This window comes from Ornithorhynchus anatinus, chromosome 7 (assembly GCF_004115215.2).
Source record: "Ornithorhynchus anatinus isolate Pmale09 chromosome 7, mOrnAna1.pri.v4, whole genome shotgun sequence".
NCBI classification, from domain to species: Eukaryota; Metazoa; Chordata; class Mammalia; order Monotremata; family Ornithorhynchidae; genus Ornithorhynchus; species Ornithorhynchus anatinus.
Window position 1 is genome coordinate 24139698 of NC_041734.1, and position 16285 is coordinate 24155982.

At 43.6% G+C, this 16285-nt stretch overlaps 1 protein-coding gene across 1 annotated transcript in view; it reads left to right on the top strand.

The window, feature by feature from the left end:
• CREB1 (cAMP responsive element binding protein 1) overlaps positions 1-16285 on the top strand; it is an 80603-nt gene that overhangs the window by 57908 nt on the left and 6410 nt on the right. The window lies entirely within an intron of this gene.

Sequence of the window (16285 nt, forward strand, 5' to 3'; positions counted from 1 at the left end):
GTAAATAGGTTCCCATTTTCTCTCATTCTGAAACCCCTTTGGAGGACACTTGAGTTTTGGAAAAAGACCATTAGATACCTCTCTGGGAAGAAACAACCTCATGGACATTTTTAAATGTCATTTTAGAGCCTATGTGCACATTTATGTTATCACTGGTACTCAGGTTAATAATGCCATCTCAGTGTCCAATAATACATAGTTTTTACAGAGATTCTCAAAGGATGCTTGACTGAGGGCGGGTACTGCAGTCCCCATCTTTTTAAAACCAGTAATGAAAGATGGTTTAAATTCAGTCCATTTAAGCAAATAAGAACGTGATCAAAATTAATGTATAAAATTAATTTTCATTGAGGTCACCTATTCATTATTTAATCGTTGAAGATTAACAAAATGGGTGGTCACACTTGAATCACTGTTCCATAATAGTGTCTGTCCCAAGCTTCTAGAAATCCAACATGCTTGATATAAAAAGCAACCACATTAATGAGACTGCCAAAATTTTATTTTCAGAAGTTCATTTAAGACATATCACAAATACTTATATGACTGTTCATAAAATCTGTTCGAATCATAAATTTATTATAGGTTAAATCAATAAAATGAAAAAAAGACTTAAATACTTTTCTATCCAGGATCAGTAATTTAATATGGTCCACGGATAGACTGCAAAAATTTATAATTCTTCAGTTTGAATATTTGAAGGCTTAGAGGGGTCATATTGAAATCTACAAAGCGGTGTGGCTTAGTGGAAAGAGCAGGGATTTGGGAGTCAGAGGTTGTGAGTTATAATCCCGGCTACGCCACTTATCTGCTTTATGACTTTGGGCAACTCACTTCACTTCTTTGTGCCTAAATTACCTCATCTGTAAAATGGGGATTAAGACTGTTAGCCCCACATGGGACAACCTGATTACCTTGAATCTACCATAGTGCTTAGAACAGTGTTTGGCACATAGTAAGCGCTTAGCAGATACCATCGTTATTATTACAAAAGTAATGAAAGGCTGTATAGGTGAACATCGAGTTGTTCAACCAATCCCTTAGCACCAGAACAAGAAGACACCCACTGAATCTTAAAGGCTGAAAGGCTTCTTCACAGAGTGGGTGGTAAGCATCAACATGGTTTCTTCAAGGGCCCTTTTGTGCCATGGCCTGTAACACAAAACACTGGACTTGAATGAACCGTTGGTCAACCCATTATGCCATTTCATATGTTTATGGGTGGAAGGTAAAGTGTGACTTCTTTTTCATTTGCAATTTTGTAAACACATGTACACACTTGCACCATCCTTCTTGTCTCACAAGCCCGTAACCTTGGCATTATCCTTGACTCCTCTCTCATTCAATCCACATATTCAGTCCATCACTAAATTCTGTCGGTCCCACCTTTACAACATTGCTAAAAATCCATCCTTTCCTCTCCATCCAAACTGCTACCATGATAATATAATCACTGCGTGGATTATTGCATCAGCCTCCTTGCTGACCTCCCTGCCTTCTGCCTCTCCCCACAGCAGTCCATACTTCACTCTGCTGCCTGGATCATGTTTCTACAAAATGTTCAGGACATATCACCCCACTTCTCAAAAAACTCTAGTGCTTGCCCATCCAACTCCATATCAAACAAAAACTCCTCACCATGGCTTGAAAACATTCAGTCACCTTGCCCCTTCGTGCCTCACCTTGGTACTCTCCTACTGCAACCCAGCCTGCACACTTCGCTCCTCTAATGCTAACCTTCTTGCTGTGCCTCCATCTCGTCTATCTCGCTGCTGACCGCTCGCCCACGTCCTTCCTATAGCCTGGAATGCCTTAACTCCTCAAATCCGATAGTTACTCTCCCCCACCTTCAAAGCCTTATTGAAGGCCCATCTCCTCCAGGAGGCCTTCCCTGAATAAGAACTGTTCTCTCCCTCCCCTCTCCCCGTCACCCTGATGTATTCCCTTTACTCATCCCCCATCACTGCCCTGCAGCACTTATGTACATATATGTCATTTATGTATTTGTTTATATTGCTACCTGTGTCCCCCTCTGGACTGTAAGCTCATTGTGGGCAGGGAACATGTCTGTTTATTGTTGTATTGTACTTTCCCATTCACTAGTACAGTGCTCTGCACACAGTAAGCATTCAATAAATACGATTAAATGAATGAATGTGTGTGTGTGTGTGTGTGTGTGTTCATTCATATGCGTATGTATACATACACACACAAAATTGCAAATGAAAAAGAAAAGTCACACTTCACATATGTGTGTGTATAAATATATATATATATAAATATATATAAAGTGTGTGTATTTCTTGTTGGAAGCTACATCTGGGACAGATCTTTACTGGTATGTACATAAGCGGCTAATAAAACCATAATGTAACTGATAATCCGTTCTATGTTTTTTGCAGACAGACATTACTGTGCATAGTTTCTGGTGCTGTTTTCAGTGAATATTTTCATGAAAGGCTGGTTTGCCTGCTGCTACTTTCTTCCAGATATCTATGGTTGTGCCACACCAGTAGACGTCTTCCTCCCTTTTGTTTTTAAAATGTATTTTCTGTCCACTGTGTTTTTGTTCCCCATCTCAGCTCTCCATAGAATGGGGTGGAGTTTGGGTAGTTGACCTTCAGATTCGAAGAAGAGATCACTGACAGTGAAATTCACCTTTGAGGACATCTGTAGCTGAGAAGGTCAATGGGGGACCCAAAGGCCCAACCACATTGTGGTCACAAAAAGGCAATCTTTGTTGGGTTGTCATGTTTAATGTTGGCAGTACCAGGTGCTAGTGGGGTTTTTTTGCCTTCCTTTGTCTCTTGTTCTTTACAAAGTTCTTGCTTGAAAAGAGCCACTGTTTTCATGATGATAATGTGCCCTGCTGGCCTATCAGCAGTTGACTTCCAGTTTTCAGCTGGGATGGTGCATTGTCTGAGGTTCGCTTTACTGTGTCCTTAAAACATTTCCTCTACTTTGCTTTTGGTTTCCCAGTTTCAGCTCTCTATATTTTGTCAATGGTTTATTTTATTCACATCCCATATAATCCACCTGTGTTAAAGAGAGCATAGCTTACAGCTCTTGGCTCTTTTAGTTTGTACCACACTGCCGCCATACAGTGACATTCTTCCAAGGACTGTGCTAATCATCTTGATTTGGTTTTCTACTCCCTTGTCTGCTATTGTATTGTTGATTTGAGGTGCTACCCAGGTAACACAATTCTTCCACAGCTATTAGTTCTGGATTGCAAATTTGAATTTTTGTCTTTGTGTATGGCCTCCCTGGTGCAGGCTAATACATCACCTCCGTTTTCTTTAGACTTCTCGACAGCCAATACCACCTAGCTGATGTGGCAGTTTACAGTCATTTGCATGCCTTCTTGGATTTGGGCCTCAAAGGTACATTCATCTGCATTCAGTTGTTCTTGAATGACTGCTTGAATGACTTCTTTTGGCTGGTGCCCAGAAATCTGTTGAGTTCGAAGAGTTTCCCAGAGCTACATAAAGTGTATTCTAACACCTGCATCCAGATCTCTTGTTGCATCCTCCAGCATGGCTGTATAGAGTAAGATGAACAGGACCGGGCCCACTATACATCCCTATTTTACTCCATGGGCAATGTGGAATCAGTCAAATCGGGCACATCTGGCTGTAACTTGGTCAGCCATGCCTTCCATGAAGTAGCCTTGGAATCTTGATGAACTTTTCAAGGTACTAAATTTGCTTAGTAATTTCCAAAGCCCAGTCTATTGATGGAATCAAATGCTTTGGTGAGGTCCGTGAGAACTATGTAGAGATCTTGGTGCACTTTTCTTTTTTCTGACACCCACTATTGCTGGGCCACACCATGGGGTCTGAAGCAACCTTGTGTTTCTGAAAGCATTCACTTGATGAAGTTTTTTATGATTTGATCCAGGAGAACTCCTCATAGGATTCTGCCTGCAATGGAGAGTAGTGAGACACCCCAGTAATTGTTGCTTTTTGCTCCTACATCCTTCTTCTTGAAGATGGTGCAAATGGTGATATCTTTGAGATCCCGTGGGATTTCCTCAAGTGGCCCATATGTTGAGAAAGAGTTTGTACAAGTGTTTAAGCAGACCGTCCCATCCGTGCTTATAGATCTGAGTAGGCATGACATTAGGTCCAGGTACTTTGTGGATTTTCATGGTTCTAAATGCTACAGTGACTTCTTCAGTAGTTGATAGAAGGGTGGTGTGTTCAGCTGTTAGCAGGTGGTTTGTAGAGCCTCAATTTACATAGAAGAGAAAATGTGTTGAACATATTAATTGGAATGCTCTTGCCATCTTTTTAGAATTCCCTCTAAAAAGTGTAAGTGATGAGACTTGAGCCATCCTCTTCAGAGGTACAGTGGATGGTATATCTTTAGTTTTCATGGCTGCCTGCCTAGCTCTGAATCTCTTCTGCTTTGGTATCCCATCATCTGCCACATGTGTTCCTTAATTTGGTTGGCAAATGTGAGGCAGGTTGCTTTGGTCTTCATTCCTGGGTGCTGCAAGTTGCTGCTGATGCAACTGATGTTTCGTACCAAGTAGGCTTTTTATTTCCGAGTCATTTACATGAAACCAATTGGTTTCTTCTATTGGCTGTGCCCAATGAGGTCAATAAATCAGTCAATCGTATTTATTAAGTGCTTACTGCGTGCAGACCACTGTATTAAGCACTTGGGAGAGTAAAGTACAACAGAATTAGCAGACATATTCCCTGCCATAATGAGCTTAGGGGGAGACAGACATTTATATGAATAAGTGTACTGACAGCTACCTGGAATACAGTATCACAGGATTATGGTGATATTGCTGTAGATTTGCTTGTGGGTTGCTTTCACTCTCCAAGAGTTAAATGTTCAGGTGGCTTGGAGATTTGGAGGCCAGTTTTTATTGCAGTGGTTCTAAGAAGAGTGTGAGCTTGGAGTTTATGAGACCAATGAATTGTCCATTATTCCACTTCGCACATGTCTTTGGTGAGCTGAACCTCTTTGAGATCCCCATTGCTGTGGAATGATGTAATCAATGAGATGGAACTCTTTGGATCAGGGACGCATCCAAGATGTTTTTTCTTTTGTTTGGCGGGCATTTTTCATTTTGAGGTGGTGGTTGGTCCATTCACTCAACAAAAAAAACCCTCTGCTTTATAGTTTGCCAGCCCAAGAAAGCTGATGACTTTCCATGTTGTCTGGGCATCACTTGGAACATTGTATTGAAGTCATCCATTAAAATTAATTCATCCAATATAAATATTCCTGAGATACGTTTGTCTCAATCTGTATAGAAGTGCTGTTTATCTCCACTGCAGAGTGTCATTGTGTGGTTATAAATGCTTCTGATAGTAGCAAAGCACTTTGGTTTCAGGGGAAGGCAGAGTATCACCAGGTGCTTTCCTTCACTGGTCTTGCTTAGTGCTTGCTGTGATAGTAATTCTATGTCTGGGGAATGGAATGAATTCCTCTGTCAGACAGTTTGACTTTGACAGTGGGGAGAGGAAGAATGAAGAATTTGATGAGACCTTTTGTGTCTATTACCAGTGCAGGGAATATGTATTTTCACAGAATACCAGGTCCCAGAAACATAGATCTGGCCCAAGAGGTCTGCGATGGGCCCAGCCCGGTATATTTCTTGTGAGCTGAGTGGGTGTATGCTTTAGGATTTCTTGGGTGCATAAGCACTGCTTAATGGGAACCCTGTTTCTAGGTTGCACTGATTTATCTGCCCTAAAAATCATGCATAGCATCTAAAGAAGCGCCCCATTTCATAGTCATAAAGAAGGTTGGATTCTGTAGCTGTTCTTTGAACTTTTAGATTAGTCTGAATCTTGATGCCATGTAACGCACTACATTCTGTGTATCTCCCAGAAAACACATTAGCATTCCTGATTCAGTTTTCCATTTTTTGTTTAAACGTACATTTGTAGGCTGTATGCTGCCTGAGTAGCAGGACACTGTGACACCATTCAGTTCTGTCACTGCTGTTGATTCTTGGTTGGGTATATGGGGTGTAACCTTGGATTTCTAGCAAATTCTGTAGGACTTCACTGACCCTGGAAGGTGATTCAGAATCATCTGTGTCATTTTGTACTTACACTTCTAGAATAGAATCACCACATATTTGAGCTATTCCATTATGGATTCAAGAGCTTTAGGTGATACTCCCAGTGTGCTGAATTCAAAAAATTTATCAGAGACACACAATTTTATTCTCTTGAGTACTGAAATGTGTCTGCATAGAATAAGCTGAAAAAAATTGGGCCTAGCAAGTAGCCCTGCTTTACCTTTTGGTGGCAGGAAAAGGGCCAGACAATTCCGATGTGTCCAGTCATATCACTGTGGAGCAGTCTTAACATCTTGGTAGACTTTTTGGGGCAACTGAAATTCTTTAGTATTTGCCTGCAAGGGCCAGGTTCTTTTGTATGTTTTGTAATGCTTTGAAAGTCATGATGTTGTTCTCCAAACTTTTCCTGTGCAGGGAGACCCTAGGATTTCCCTTAATATGACCCTCAAAATTGTGAGTGTATTGTGAATCTTTGAATTGTGGGATGTTTTCCCAAAGACTTAATTTCCTGTTAGTTTGTTAGTTTCCTTCTCCTGACATGGCAACTGATATAATGAATGAATCCTACAGGTAATTTTAAAAGTACACAGCATATCCTTCCTCTCTGCCCCTCTGCCCCTCTGCCCTCCCCCCTCCCCCCATTATTCTCAGGACCTTTTCCTGACCCCTGTCTCCCTGCCTTCTCTCACTCTGCTATCAGGGTCCACCTCCAATTGGCCAGGCACCAGAACCCCAGTCCTAACTTCTGTTTGATTAGCCTAGCCATAGATTGATTCACAACATAGCTAAAATCTGACCTTTCCTCTACATCCAAACTGCTTCCACATTAATCTAAGCACTTATCCAATTCTGCCTTGATTACCTGCCTCGAGAAGCAGCGTGGCGCAGTGGAAAGAGCACGGGCTTTGGAGTCAGGGCTCATGAGTTCAAATCCCAGCTCTGCCACTCGTCAGCTGTGTGACTGTGGGCAAGTCACTTAACTTCTCAGTGCCTCAGTTCCCTCATCTGTAAAATGGGGATGAAGACTGTGAGCCCCACATGGGCCAACCTGATTCCCCTGTGTTTACCCCAGCGCTTAGAACAGTGCTCTGCACATAGTAAGCGCTTAACAAATACCAACATTATTATTATTATTACCATATCTGCCTCCTTGCTGACCTCCCAACCTCCTGCTTCTCCCCACTCCAATCCGTACTTCACTCTATTCTCCAGACCATTTTTCTATAAAAAGTTCAGTCCATGTTTTTGCACTCCTCAGGAACCTCCAGTGGTTGTCCAACTACCTCCACATTAAAACAGAAACTCCTCATCGTCGACTTTAAAGCACTCAATCACCTTGCCCCCTCCTTGCCCCATTGCTACTCTCTTACTATAACCCAGCTGGTATACTTGGCTTCTCAAAAGCCAACCTAATCACTGAACCTTGATCTCGTCCATTTCACTGCTGACCTCTTACCCATGTCCTGCAACACCCTCCCTCTTCATATCCGACAGTTGCTCTCCTCACCATCAAAGCCTTTCTGAAGGCACGTCTCCTCCAAGATGCCTTCACTGACTAAACCCTCTTTACCTTTTCTCCCATTCCTGTCTAAGTCACCCTGACTTGCTCCTTTATTCATCCCCACTTCTCAGCTCCACAGCGGTTATGTACATAGCCATAATTTATTTATATGAATATCTGTCTCCCCCTCTAGACTGTAAACTTGTGGGCAAGGAATGCTTCTGTAATATTGTTGTATTCTCCCAAGTGTCTAGTACCGTGCTCTGCACACAGTAAGCATTCGATAAATTTGATTGATCAATTGATTCTCAGAATGTGGGTAGGAATGGGAACAGGGAAATGGGGCAGCAAAAGCTGGAGGGGCCTGGGAGGTTGAGAGAGTTTTCTTAGAGTGGATAGGACTTAAGCATGTTTGAAGGTGGGAGAGAAGGAGCCACCAGAGGCAGAATGGTTGAAATGACAGTGAGGGTGGGGAGGAGAGTGATTTTTAAGAACTGTGGGGATAAGGTCAAGGATAATGTCACAGGTAGAAGGGGTGCATTTATAGAGCAGGCAGATCTCCCCTTGATTGAAAGCCACAACTTCACTTATTTGTGGATTAGCAATGGGTTTAATTTAAAAGTTTTGCTGTTCATAATGAGTGCAGCTAACTTTCAGTGTTGCTGGAAACATGAGTTATGGGAACTTCTTGGGGATGCGTAGAAATCATTTGACTTTGGTTTGTGTATCCTTGGATCTCTTCAGCTTTGGTGACCTACCATTTGCCTTCTATATTCTTTTGCTTATTTGAATCAATAGTTTACAAAATAAACTTTGGTAAATATCCCTTTTTTTCAGAATAATGAAAATCTGCAGGGGGTTTGCTAAACCCGCTTTGATTTTGGAGTTTTCATCATGCCAATTCTGGGCTCAATCTTAAAGGTTGCCAGCTAGATGCTTTGTTTTAGAAATTTTACCCTATTGTCATTCTCATTGATAGAGGAAGATAAGGTATCTTGATCGATAGGCTTGCTTCAATGTTCTCTTACAATTTTTGTAGGTATTGTCATTCTCCAAGAGTTTTAACATTGAGGCAACATGTTAGTTTGGATGTCACTTCCTTTATTATTAGTGAACACTTAATACATATCAGGAAATGTTCAATACAATTCTCGGTCGATCACTGAAGCAGAATTATGAACATCTTTCAGCTCTTGCTATTGGGTAATGACAGTAATTGTAGTGAGACTGTAAGCTCGTTATGGGCAGGGACATGTCTACCAACTCTCTTACAATTGTACTCTCCCAAGCACTTAAAACAGTACTCTGCATACAGTAAACATTCAGTAAATACCACTGATTGACAGTGAGGTGAGGAAGCCCACCTTCAGGGGTTACATATTCTTAAGATATAATGGGTTCCTGTAAGGGAAACATCAAGAGGCTCAAAACAATGATGATTACTGGCTGGCCGCACAGCGGTGTACAGACCAATGGACTTGGCCTGCAGGGCAAAGACCCAAACCTCCTTTCAGCCCCTCCAACATTCCCTGCCCCTCCCTGGTTCCTCCCTGAATTCATTCAGTCATATTAATTGAATGCTTACTGTGTGCAGAGCATTGTACTAATTGCTTGGGAGAGTACAATACAACAATAAACAGACGCATTCCCTGCCCCAAACGAGTTTACAGTGTAATATTCATTCAGTCGGATTTATTGAGTGCTTACTATGTGCAGAGCACTGTACAAGGTTCTTGGAATGTACAGTTTGGCAACAGAGACAATCCTGCCCAACAACGGGCTCACAGTCAAAAAAAGGGAGAGACAGACAGCAAAACAAAACAAGTAGTCAGACATCAATACCATGAAATAATAATAATAATGGTATTTATTTAGCGCTTACCAAGGCATTTACCTTGTCAGGCACTGTTCCAAGTGCTGTACTAAGCATTGTACTAAGTCTGTGGGGGGGAGACAGACATTAATATAAGTAAATAAATTACAGATATGTACTATGAAGTGCCATGGGGCTGGAAAGGGAGAAGAACAAAAGGAGCAAATCAGGGCGCAGAAGGGAGTGGGAAAAGAGGAAGGTTGGGGGGGGTGGGGGGGGTGTTAGTCAAGGAAGGCCTCTTGGAAGGCATCCCCCTCAAGGAAGGAGATGTGCCTTCAGGTAAGGCTTTGAAGTGGGATGAGAGTTGGATTTGAGGAGAGAGGGTGTTCCAGGCCAGAGGCAGGACGTGGGCAAGTGAGATAGTGGTCAAGGGGTTAGCAAGTGAGATAGATGAGATTGAGGCAAAGTGAGAAGGTTAGCACTAGAGGAGCAAAGTTGTGGGCTGATTGTAGTAGGAGTGTAATGAGGTGAGGTAGGAGAGTCAAGGTGATTGAGTGCTTTTAAGTCAGTGGTGAGGAGTTTTTGTTTGATGCAGAGGTGCATGGGAGACCACTGGAGTTTTTTTAGGAGTGGGGTGACATGTCCTCTTCATTTTTGTAGAAAAATGATCTGGGCAGCAGAGTGAAGTATGGACTAGAGTGGGGTGAAGCAGGAGGTAGGGAGGTCAGCAGGGAGGCTGATACAGTAATCCAGCTGTGATAGGATAAGTGACTGTATTAATATTATAGCAGTTTGGAGAGGAAAGGGTGGATTTTAGCGATGTCGTGAAGGTGGGACCGCTAGGATTTAGTGATGAATTGAACATGTAGCCCCTGAAGGTGGACTTCCATACCTGGATGATTTGGAGCAACCCTGAGGGCATGTATCCTTTTCTGGCATTCCTTCTTTTGTGTCTGGGGTTTTGTCACCCTTTCTGGGGATGGGTTCCTGTTCTTGTGGGTATTCAGAAGTTCAGGCTTTGCTAAAAAGCAAGGCTGCAGCTGTTGCTGGATCAGAAGCAAGCTCTGAGTCTGAACTGGCTAGTTCCCCACCCAGACAAGATAGACTGCAGAGTTTTCACTCTGCACATTTTAACAAAAACATGGTCTTGTTTTCTTCAGTGATGCTGTGATATTTTAGATTACAAAGTATGAAATTCCCAGCAAATGCTGGAGCTGTCCAAAATTTTGTCTAGTGGTAGGAAGACATGCTTTCTTTACCTATTTTGGCATCTTTATAATTATTTATCAAAACTCATCTTTCCTCCAGAATGCTGTCTCCCACCTAATTTTCCCATCCCAGTTTTGACTCCTTCCTCTTTGCAACAGCCAGATTCAGTCTATTGCCAAATCCTGATAATTCTTCCTCCACAACATTATGATGTAATTGATTCTGTAGCCATATCACTTATTGAGTGAAACAGATTTTCTTCTGAAAAATACTTTTCTTTTCAGCAGATCAGGTCAGAGAAGCAGCCTAGCTTAATAGAAAGGGCACAGGCTTGGGAATCAGAGGTCGTGGGTTCTAATTCCGACTCCACCACTTAGCTGTGTGACTTTGGGCAAGCCACGTAACTTCTCTGTGCCACAGTTACCTCATTTGTAAAACGGGATTAATTCTTTGAGCCCCATGTGGGACAACCTGATTACCTTGTATCTACCCCAGGACTTAGAACAATGCTTGGCACATAGTAAACACTTAACAAATAACATAAATACCATAATTATTATTATTATCATCACAGGAAGATGTAAACTGCAAGTAAATTAAATAGAGCTACTACTTCCCCAGTGTTTTGGTCATTGAAAGAGGGAAGGGTCAAAGAACAGAGATTAGCAGAGAAAGAGAAGGGCCATGGAGAAGGGTTCTTCTAAACACCAGCCTCTTCACTTTCAGGGACCCAAGGACAATTCAGCCATCTCCTCAGGGTATCACCAGATTAAGTAGTTATTGCTGTCTTTTACCTCAGCTGCAACGTTTAAACTCACCTACCCCACCATTCATTCATTCATTCATTCATTCATTCATTCATTCATTCATTCATTCGGTCATATTTATTGAGTGCTTACTGTGTGCAGAGCACTGTACTAAGTGCTTGGAAAGTACAATTCAGCAATAGAGAGAGACAATCCCTGCCCATACCGGACTTACAGACTAGAAGGGGGAGACAGACATTAAAATAAGTAAACAGGCATCAGTATAAATAAATAGAATTATAGATATATGCACATCAGAACAAGTAAACAGTTTCCTCCTCTCCCTCCCATCCAAACCACTGCTGGCCACAGGGTCTCAGGAGAAGCAGCTTGGCCTAGTGGATAGAACATGGGCCTAGCAGTCAGAGGACCTGCGTTCTAATACCAGCTCTCGCAGTTGTCTGCTCTGTAACCTTAGGCAATCGTTTAACTTCTCTGTTCCTCAATTACTTCATCTGTAAAATGAGGATTAAGACTGTGTGGGGCTGATTAGCTTGTAACCACTCAGTGCTTAGTACAGTGTTTAGTACTATATGCCTGGCTCATAGTAAGTGCTTAACAAATACCATATATATATGGTATATATCTTACATATATATTTATATACATATATGTTATGTGTGTATACTTATATATACATATATGTAAGATATATGATAATATATATATACCCCCACACACATATATCTTAAAAAATTGTGATATTTTTTGTGACTGTTTTAAGTGCTGGGGGATACAAGGTGATCAGTTTGTCCCAAGTGGGGCTCACAGTTTTAATCCCCATTTGACAGATGAGGTAACTGAGGCACAGAGAAGTTAAGTGACTTGCCCAAGGTCACACAGCTGACTAGCAGCAGAGCTGGGATTAGAACCCGTGATCTCTGACTCCCAAGCCCGCGCTCTTTCCACTGAGCCACATTGCTTCTCACACTATCTTACATAGTGTGATTTAGCAGAAAGAGTGTGGGCTTGGGAGTCTGAGGTCGTGGGTTCTAATCCCGCCTCCACCATTTGTCTGCTGTGTGACCTTGGGCAAATCACTTAACTTCTCTGTGCCTCAGTTACCTCATCTGTAGAATGGAGATTAAAAATGTGAGCCCCATATGGGACAACCTGGTTACCCCATATCTACCCCAGCGCTTAGAACAGTACTTGGCACATAGTAAGTGCTTAACAAATACCATTATTATTATTAAATATATATATATACACACACACACACACGTAGATAGATATAGGTATAGATAGATCAGGCTTGTTTGAAGTTCGACACTGGACAGATTGTATACACTTGGATTTGGAGCTACATTTGAAGCCAAAAAATCCAAGAGATCTTGGTGTGAACTGGATTCCTCCTTATAAGACAAATTTTCACAGTCCCAGCTCACCTGAGAAAGCATGAGAGTTCTACAGCCCATAAACTACTCACCTGGCTCCTGGGCTAAAGGTAGCCAAGACATCTTGCCTCTCCAAGTGTTTTACCTATGTTGTATTTCCCAAGTGACCACCGCAACGATCCTCCCCCTGGGACCTCTGAATCATTGCGGCCATCTCCGCCCATCCCAGCCCCACCTCCTTTCCCAGCCTCAGCAGAATGAGGCCCTCCCTCGTAACAAATTTGGTAGTGGCTACAGGGGAGAAGCAAAAGCCCAAGCCTTTGGGCCAAACCATTTCCCCCACCGAGCCTCCCTGGCCCACCGTTTCAATTCTCCCCTCCTCCAGTCAGCCCATCCCAGTGCTCCCTTCCCACCATACATCCCCTGCCCCCTCTGCCACCCAATCACTCCCCATCCCTAGTGCCATCCCCATCCTTTCTCCCTGCCCTATCCCAGTTATCTGTCCCAGAGCCACTCCTCATGCCCCTCCCCTTGCACCAGCTCCCATCGACTCCCATCCAACCTCTCCCCACCCCTTGTGCAATCCTCTCCCCGCAAACCCTCCCCATGGCTTCAACCAAGTGCAGCCTGTGGAACCCCTCCTCCATCATGGGGAAGATTCCATCATTCTTGACCTGTTCCTGACCCAGTCACTCCTCCTTCTCACCATCATTGAAACCCAGCTCTCCCCAGATGACACGGTCTCTGATGCTGCTCTCTCCAGAAGAGTCCTTATCTTCCCCAACTCTTCCAGACTCGATGGGAAACTGGCTTTCTTCTTGGACTCCGATGCCGCTTTTGCACCATTCCACTTCCCACATCCCGCAGTCTCACATTTCCTCCTGCCTTCAAGACACTTCTACTTAGATATCCTCCTGTCACCTCAAGCTTAACATGTCTAAAACAAAACTCCCTATGTTCCCATTCAAACCCTGTCCTCCCCCGACTTTTGTTCACCCTGACTTTCCCATCACTGTAAATGGTACCACCATCCTTCCTGTCTCACAAGCCTGTACCCATGGCATTATCCTTGATTCCTCTCTCTCGTTAAACCCGCATATTCATTCTATCACTAAAGCCTGTCCGTCCCACCTCCATAACATTGCTAAAATGCACCCTTTTCTCTTCAAACTACTACAATGTTAATTCAATCACTTACTCTACCCTGCCTTGATTACTGTTTCATACTCCTTGCTGATCTCCTAGCCTCCTGTCTCTCCCCACTCCAGTGCATACTTCACTCTGTGCCTGGATCATTTATCCACAAAAATGTTCAGGACATGTTTTCCCATTCCTCAAGAACCTCCAGGGGTTGCCCATATACCTCTCCATCAAAAAAACCCTTCCTCACCAATTGGCTTTAAAGCACTCCATCACCTTGACCCCTCCAGTGTCATCTTGGTACTCTCCTATTACAACCCGGTCTGCACACTTCGCTCCTCTAAAGCTAACCTTCTTACTGCCTGGATCTCATCTACCTCGCCACTGACCCCTCACCCACACCCTGCCCCTGGCCTGGAATGCCTTCCCTCCTCAAATCTGACACATGATTTCTCTGTCCCTCTTCTCATCTTCTCCAAGGGGCCTTCCCTCACTAAGCCTTACTTTCCTTTTCTCCCATTCTCTTCTGCATTGCCCTGATTTGCTGCATTCATTCATTCATTCATTCATTCATTCATTTGTATTTATTGAGTGCTTACTGTGTGCAGAGCACTTTGGCCTAGTGGCTAGAGCCCAGGCCTGGGTGTCAGAAGGTCATGGGTTCTAATCCTGGCTTTGCCACTTGTCTGCTGAGTGACTTTGGACAAGTCACTTAACTTCTCTGTGCCTCATCTGTAAAATGGGGATTGAGACTTTGAGTCCCATGGGGGATAGGACTGTGTCCAACCTGATTTGTTTGTACCACCCCAGCGCTTAGTACAGTGCCTGGCACATAGTGAACACTTAATAAATACCATTATTATTATTACAGCTGCACAGCACTTATGTATGCCCCTGTAATTTATGTATTTATTTTTATTGATGTCTGTCTCCCCCTCCAAACTGTAAGCTCCTTGTGGGCAGGAAATGTGTCTTTTTATTGTACTCTCTCAGTCGCTTAGCACAGTGCCTTGCACACAGTAAACACTCAACAAATTTGGTTGAATGAATAAATGAAAACAACACCACAATCAATGGAGTGGGGAGAGGGGAAGGTGGGAGGGAGAGTGGAAAGAGCAACTGGTACCACTAGGTATAGCATAGGAAACACTAAAGCAGCAGCTTATTCCAGTTTTAGTGCCTTTGTTTCCAGTCCCGGTACTGAGCACGTGTAGATACCACCTGCAAATCTAGTCATTTGTTGCTCTGATCATTTACATATTCCCTCTCTTGAATAATCACACCAGTGCAGATCCTCCATGGCCGTCCATAAGTTGTCGGGCCATCAAACCGTTCCTGCAGCTAATCATCGGTCACTATCATCAGGGGCTGCTCCTTATGGTGGGGCACACTGGGAGCCAACATTTTGGATTCTCTGCCATCAAGTGGCCACGGCCTAGGGCTTGAGCGCTGGGTGGAGGTGAGGCGCCGGAGTCAGACCTCTGCCGGACTCGAGAGTACAGTTGGGTGGCATCCATGTCCCCACCACCACGGGGCTGGGCACTGGGAAGCAGGAAGACAAGGAATCACCCGATGAGGGGAGTGTCTAGCTCTCTAGTTCCACCCACCTCTCAGAACACATGGGATCGGAGGGCCAGTGGAATGGAGCTGGAATCAGGGGTTTCATCTCTGAGGAGGGGGGCAGGGGATGTAAGCTCCACAGTAGTGGCAGCTCAAACTCTCCATTTGGTGAATGCTCCCACTCTCACTCCTGCCTGCATGCCAGACTCAGAGCCACCCTCCTCTTCCTTGGCCACTGACAGCACTTGCCCACATTCCAGGCTTTGGAGGAACCAAGCCTTCTCCCCTCCTACTCCCATCATGGATGCAGCTCTCCCACATCCTGTACCTTGGAGGAACCAAGTCCTCTCCCTTCTCGCTGTGGAGGCCATCTGTCTGTATCCCAGGAAAACTGAAACCGACTTGTTCATTCCAAGTGCTTAGTACAGTGCTCTGCACATAGTAAGGACTCAATAAATACTATTGAATGAAACTTCCCATTCCTCCCCACTCTCCCTGGGCCCCTTCTCCCTAGCCACTGCAGGCACACTCCTGGCCAGGATCCTGGACTCCTCCAGGCACTACTTATGCAGATGGCCACCACCACCCTCAGCATCGGGGAGGGCATCACCCAGACGGAAGCTATCTACCTGAATAAAGGCAACAATAATTAGATTTATGATTATGAATTTCAACTGTGAACCCATTTAATAGAGGGTAGATTAGGGTTTGAAAGAATAATTGAGGGAGTACTTGATAGCCATTGTGATGTTCAAGTGGTAATTTAATTTAATTTCAATTAAAGGAGTACGGGTTTCATATGCGTTGTAAGCTTTTCAGTGGAATAAAATTTCAGTATATTAGAAGCTTAAAATGTTTGAAATTTCTCCG